This window comes from Bubalus kerabau, chromosome 19, assembly GCF_029407905.1.
Source record: "Bubalus kerabau isolate K-KA32 ecotype Philippines breed swamp buffalo chromosome 19, PCC_UOA_SB_1v2, whole genome shotgun sequence".
Taxonomy (NCBI): domain Eukaryota; kingdom Metazoa; phylum Chordata; class Mammalia; order Artiodactyla; family Bovidae; genus Bubalus; species Bubalus kerabau.
In genome coordinates, this window is record NC_073642.1 from 31,136,555 (window position 1) to 31,144,335 (window position 7,781).

The window sequence follows — 7,781 nt, forward strand, 5'->3', positions numbered from 1 at the left end:
GAAACACAAACACATGGAGATTAACAACATTTCTAAATAACCAACAAGTTACTGAAGAAATCAAAAGGGAAATCAAAAAATTTCTAGAAACAAGTGACAATGAAAACACGACAACTCAAAACCTATGGGATGCAGCTAAAGCAGTTCTAAGAGGGAAGTTTATAGCAATACAATCCTATCTCAAGAAACAAGAAAAACATCAAATAGACAACCTAACTTTACACCTAAAACAACTGGAAAGAGAAGATCAACAACAACCCCCACACACAAAATTAGTAGAAGAAAAGAAATAATAAAGATCCAAGCAGAAATAAATGAAAAAGAAACGAAAGAAACAATAGTAAAGATTAATAAAACTAAAAGCTGGTTCTTTGAGAAGATAAACAAAATTGACAAGCCTTTAGACAGACTCAAGGAAAAAAGAGAGAAGAATCAGATCAACAAAATTAGAGATTAAAAAGGAGAGGTTACAGCAGACAATGCAGAAATAAAAAGGATTATAAGAGACTATTATGAACAACTGCTGCTGCTGCTAAGTTGCTTCAGTCGTATCTGACTCTGTGCGACCCCACAGACGGGAGCCCACTAGGCTACCCCGTCCCTGGGATTCTCCAGGCAAGAACACTGGAGTGGGTTGCCACTTCCTTCTCCAATGCATGAAAGTGAAAAGTAAAGGTGAAGTTGCTCAGTCGTGTCCGACTCTTAGCAACCCCATGGACTGCAGCCCACCAGGCTCCTCTGTCCATGGGATTTTCCAGGTAAGAGTACTGGAGTGGGGTGCCATTGCCTTCTCCGATTATGAACAACTATATGCCAATAAATATCAATAACCTCAGATATGCAGATGACACCACCCTTATGGCAGAAAGTGAAGAGGAACTAAAAAAGCCTCTTGATGAAAGTGAAAGTGGAGAGTGAAAAAGTTGGCTTAAAGCTCAACATTCAGAAAACAAAGATCATGGCATCCGGTCCCATCACTTCATGGCAAATAGATGGGGAAACAGTGGAAACAGTGGCTGACTTTATTTTTGGGGGCTCCAAAATCACTGCAGATGGTGACTGCAGCCATGAAATTAAAAGACGCTTACTCCTTGGAAGGAAAGTTATGACCAACCTAGATAGCATATTAAAAAGCAGAGACATTACTTTGCCAACAAAGGTTCATCTAGTCAAGGCTATGGTTTTTCCTGTGGTCATGTATGGATGTGAGAGTTGGACTGTGAAGAAAGCTGAGTACTGAACAATTGATGCTTTTGAACTATGGTGTTGGAGAAGACTCCTGAGAGTCCCTTGGACTGCAAGGAGATCCAACCAGTCCATTCTGAAGGAGATCAGCCCTGGGATTTCTTTGGAAGGAATGATGCTAAAGCTGAAACTCCAGTACTTTGGCCGCCTCATGCAAAGAGCTGACTCATTAGAAAAGACTCTGATGCTGGGAGGGATTGGGGGCAGGAGGAGAAGGGGACGACAGAGGATGAGATGGCTGGATGGCATCACCGACTCAATGGACGTGAGTCTGAGTGAACTCCGGGAGTTTGTGATGGACAGGGAAGCCTGGCATGCTGTGATTCATGGGGTCGCAAAGAGTCGGATACGACTGAGCGACTGAACTGAACTGAACTGACTGATATGCCAATAAAATGGATAACCTGTAAGAAATGGACAGATTCTTAGAAGAGTTCAATCTTCTAAGGCTGAACCAGGAAGAAATAGAAATTATGAACAACCCAATTACAAGCACTGAAATTGAAGCTGTGATAAAAAATCTCCCAAAAAACAAAAGCCCAGAACCAGATGGCTTCACAGGAGAATTCTATCAAACATTTAGAGAAGAGCTAATGCCTATCATTCTAAAACCCTTTCAAAAAATTGCTGAGGAAGTAACACTTCCAAACTCATTCTATGAGGCCACCATCACCCTAATACCAAAACCAGACAAAAGTGAAAGTGAAAGTCACTCAGTCGTGTCCGACTCTTTGCAACCCCATGGACTATACAGTCCATGGAATTCTCCAAAGACAACACACAAAAAAGAAAACTACAGGCCAATATCACTGATGTACATAGATACAAAAATCCTCAACAAAATTTTAGCAAACAGAATTCAGCAACACATCAAAAAGCTCATACACCATGATCAAGTTAGGTTTATTCTAGGAATGCAAGGATTCTTGAATATATGCAAATCAATCAATGTGACTTAATTGTCACATTATCATATATAATTGTCAATATATTAACAAATTGAAAGATAAAAACCATATGATCATCTCAATAGATGCAGAAAAAGCCTTTGACAAAATTCAGCCCCCATTTATGATTAAAACTCTTCAGAAAATGGGCATAGAAGGAACCTACCTCAACATAGTAAAGGCCATATATGATAAGCCTACAGCAAACATTATTCTCAATCATGAAAAACTGAAAGCATTCCCCCTAAGATCAGGAACAAGACAAGAGTGTCCGCTTTTGCCACTGTTATTCAACATAGTTCTGGAAGTCCTAGCTACAGCAATCAGAGAAGAAAAAGAAATAAAAGGAATCCAGATTAGAAAAGAAGTAAAGCTCTCACTGTTTGCAGATGACATGATACTGTACATAGAAAGCCCTAAAGATAGTATCAGAAAATTACTAGAACTAAACAGTGAATTTAGTGAAGTTGCAGGATACAAAATCAATACCCAGAAATCACTTTCATTTCTGTATGCTAACAAATACAAATCAGAAAGAGAAATTAAGGAATCAATCCCATTCACCACTGCAACAAAAAGAATTAAATATCTAAGAATAAACTTACCTAAGGAAACAAAAGAATGGTATACAGAAAATTATACAACATTAATGAAAGAAATCAAAGATGACATAAACAGATGGAGAGATATTCCATGTTCCTGGGTAGGAAGAATCAATATTGTGAAAATGACTATGTTACCAAATGCAATCTACAGATTCAATGTGATCTCTATCAAATTACCAATGGCATTTTTCAAAGAATTAGAACAAAAAATTTCACAATTCATATGGAAACACAAAAGACCCCGAATAGCCAAGGCAGTCTTGAGAAGAAGAATGGAGCTAGAGGAATTAGCCTTCCTGACTTCAGATTATATTACAAAGCTATAGTCATCAAGACAGTATGGTACTGGCACAAAAGCAGAAATATATCCCAATGGAACAAGATAGAAAGCCCAGAAATAAACCCATGCACCTATGGGTACCTTATTTTTGACAAAGGAGGCAAGAATATACAATGGGGAAAAGACAGTCTCTTCAATAAATGGTGCTGGGAAAACTGGACAGCTACATGTAAAAGAATGAAATTAGAACACTTCCTAAACCATACACAAAGATAAACTCAAAATGGATTAAAGACCTAAATGTAAGACCAGAAACTATAAAACTCTTAGAGGAAAACATAGGCAGAACACTTGATGACATAAATCAAAGCAAGATCCTCTATGATCCACCTCCTAGAGTAATGGAAATAAAAACAAAAGTAAACAAGTGGGACCTGATTAAACTTAAAAGATTTTGCACAGAAAAGGAAACTATAAGCAATGTAAAAAGACAACCCTCAGAATGGGAGAAAATAATAGCAAATGAAAACTGACAAAGGATTAATTTCCAAAATATACAAGCCGCTCATACAACTCAATGCCAGAGAAACAAACAACCCAATCAAAAAGTGGGAAAAAGACTTAAACAGACGTTTCTCCAAAGAAGACATACAGATGGCTAACAAACACATGAAAAGATGCTCAACATCGCTCATTATTAGAGAAATGCAAATCAAAACTACAATGAGATATCACCTCACACCAGTGAGAATGGCCATCATCAAAAAGTCTACAAACAATAAATGCTGGAGAGGGTGTGGAGAAAAGAGAACATTCTTGCACTGTTGGTGGGAATGTAAATTGATATGGCCACTATGGAAGATGGTATGGAAATTCCTTAAAAAACTAGGAATAAAACTACCATATGACCCAGCAATCTGACTCCTAGGCATATACCCTGAGGAAAGCAAAATTGAAAAAGACACATGTATTCCATTGTTCGTTGAAGCACTATTTACAACAGCTAGAACATGGAAGCAACCTAGATGTCCATAGACAGATGAATGGATAAAGAAGTTGTGGTACATATATACAATGGAATATTACTCAGCCATAAAAAGGAACACATTTGAGGCAGTTATGATGAAGTGGATGAACCTAGAACCTATTATACAGAGTAAAGTGAGTCAGAAAGAGAAAGATAAATATCATATTCTAAAGCAAATATATGGAATCTAGAAATATGGTACTGAAGAATTTATTTTCAGGGCAGCAGTGGAGAAACAGACATAGAGAATACACTTATGGACATGGGGAGAGGGGAGGAGAGGGTGAGATATATGGAAAGGGTAACATGGAAACTTTACATTACCATATGTAAAACAGATAGCCAATGGGAATTTGCTGTATGGCTCAGCAAACTCAAACAGAAGCTCTGTATCAATCTAGAGAGATGGGATGGGGTGGGAGATGGTAGGGAGGTTCAAAAGGGATGGGATATATGTATACCCATGGCTGATTCATGTTGAGGTTTGACAGAAAACAACAAAACTCTGTAAAGCAATTGTCCTTCAATAAAAAAAAAAATTTTTTTTTAAAGAAGAAAAGAAAAAATTTTTTAAAGTTTATTTGTGAGATTTCCCAGTGTCCAGTGGTTAAGAATCCACCCTCCAATGCAGGAAATTCGGGTTCAGTCGCTCACTGGGGAACTAAGATTCCACATGCAGTGGGGGAGCTAAGGCCCTGCCACAGTTACTCAACCCATGAACCTCAACTAGAGAACCCATGCACCACAACTAGAGAACTCCTGTGCTGCAAATACTGAGTCGGTGTGCTCTGAAGCCCTCGCCACAACTAGAGAGAAGCCTGAGCACCGCAATGAAGATCCCGTGTGCCACAACTAAGACCCAATGCTGCTGCTGCTGCTGCTAAGTCGCTTTAGTTGTGTCCAACTCTGTGTGACCCCATAGACAGCAGCCCACCAGGCTCCCCTGTCCCTGGGATTCTCCAGGCAAGAACACTGGAGTGGGTTGCCATTTCCTTCTCCAATGCATGAAAGTGAAAAGTGAACGTGAAGTCGCTCAGTCGTGTCCGACTCTTCGAGACCCCATGGACTGTAGCCTACCAGGCTCCTCCGTCCATGGGATTTTCCAGGCAAGAATACTGGAGTGGGTTGCCATTGCCTTCTCCAAGACCCGATGCAGTCAAAGATAAATATATTAAGTAAGTAAATATTTTTAAAATAAAATGTTTGCATTTCTTTGACTGTGAACTGGTTATTCAGAACCTTTTCCCATTTATTTACTAAAGCCCTAATAGGAAAATAAACTAGGGATATTCTGTTGAAATAGATTTGTGTCCCTTTGGTAAAAATTTTTTGAAAAGCTTTTGGTATGTGAATAATCATATTCCAGTTTTACCGACTAATTTAAAAATTGCCGTCTTGGCTGCAAAAATTTTACTTAGAGTGAAGCACACCTGGATCGGGTAGTGTTGTCACAAATAAGGGCGCACCTTCCAGATCCTCCTGGAGAAGGAAATGGCAACCCACTCCAGTAATCTTGCCTGGAAAATCCCACGGACAGAGGAACCTGGTAGGCTACAGTCCATGGGGTTGCAAAGAGTCGGACATGACTGAGCGACTTGACTTTCACTTCCCAGATCCTTCTCCTGAGAGGCAGTTTTCCCACTGTCTGGTCCAAACACGGCTCGCTGATGGGATCTCTGGACACTACAGAGCACAAGAGACAGGACAAGGGGGCTTTTCCAGAGGAGAGTGACCTGCATGTTGGAGAAACTCTGGAATGCGTATTAAGAAAGTGCCTGGCAGTTCTGGACTCAGGAACAGGTCCTGGCTGCAGGGGAGGTAGCTTTCTCTCTCCCTGCTGTCCTTCCAGCCGCTCCAGAGTCAGGAAGCACCTTGATATGCGAGTTAGACTAGGAAACCTCTGAGGTCTTGTCAATCCCCAGAGCCTGAGCTTCCAAGGATTTGTCACTTTTCTGCCTCAAAGTCTTGGCTGGCTCTGGTCTTTCCTCAGGGCCCCATCTCAGGCTGCTGACCTTTTCAATCTCTTCAAAGTGAAAGTGAAAGTGTCAGTTGCTCAGTCCTGTCTGACTCTTTGAGATCCCATCTGAGCTACCAGGGAAGCCCTCAATCTCTTCAAGGATGATTCAAATGCCATCTCCGCAGTGGAATCTTCCCTAATCAACACCCCTCTCGCCCTGCCCTGCACCCCCTCCCCAAACTGTTAGAGCACCTGGCTGAATCTCTTCTGTGTTTCTCCCTCACTAGACTCCAAGGGCACGGCTGGGGCTGATTCATTCCCTTGTCTTCACAGTGCACCTGAGAGGGACTCTACTTAGGAAGGATCTGGTGAGGTGAATGACCCTCCTTCCCAGGGGTAGTTTAACCGTGAGAACTGCCTTGGTAATTAGGAAGCATCCTAGTACAATGTCAGCATCATCACTTACTAGCTATACCTCAGTTTTCCTACGGGACTGTTGTGAGGATTAAATAGACCTTGGAGAAAATCATTTCACATTTTGTTTTTCCATCAATGAGCAGCAAGTAGTTTCAGTCTGTATTCCAGAAACAAAGACATAACAGACTGTCTCTGAGCTTGAGGAGGCTCTTCAGTGGTACACAGCAGGGGAGAAAGCGATTAAGTTCCTGGAAGAGGTGGGAACCAAGTTCTACTGGCTCTAGGTATGGAGGAGGAACACATGCGTGAGTCTGAGGGGCTTCCTAAAGGAATCAACATCCAAACTGAGTCTTGACGAGTGACTGGAATGTCAACAGGTGGAAATGGCACAAAAGAGCATTCAAGCAGAGGGAACGGCATGAGCATAGTGCGGGTAAACTATGGGAAGCATTTGTGGGCTGGCCAGGAGCCCTACTTGGCAGGCAGTCCAGGACTTTGGGGCTGGACGGAGTGACAGGAAATACAGCTGAATAAAAGACGGTGGTGAGAGATGAATGGGAGAGCCAAGAGGTGTTAGGGCGGCATGGGCTGTGGCCAGAGCTGTGAGAGAAGGAGAGGACTGTGTGGAGAAAAGATTGGAAGGGGCAGGTTGTCGGGGGAGGAGGCTGCTGCCGTTGTCTGGACATGAGATGGTCAGTCCTGAAGGAGGGCAGTGATGGCAGTGGGGGTGGAGTGGAGGGGCACTGTGGAGAACACCTTAGAGGGGAACTGCCAGGGCCTGATGAGAGCAAAGGCCAAGAAGAGAGTGATGAGGTCCCTGTATCCTGATGAAGCCACAGACTTAGCAGTACTTTATTACCTCATGCACTGGCATCACTTGTGCATCTAATTCACCACTTCTCTAGGTAGATGGGTAGCTCTTCTCTGGAAAGAACCTTTTTCAGGGTGTGGTGTGGGAAGACTTGGTCTAAATCACCCTGACACCCAACTATGGGACCCGTGATCAGCAGAGCTTCAGGACTCTGGTTGCTGAGAAGATGAGGAGGGAGGGGAATATGACGTTATTTCCTCTGCCCTCTTTCTTAGATTTGAATCAAGTCCCCTGATTTTACCTTCTCATTGCTCCTTGCGCCTTCCCTTCCTGATACTTATCACAGTTTTCATTTACATATTTCTGTCATACTTGATTGGCGTCTGTCTTTTCTACTGGACTGTAAAATTACCATTGAGAACAGTGCCTGGTAACTAGACGGCACTCAGAAATATGTTTAGAGCTTTGAAGACAGAAAGTAGATCGGTAGTT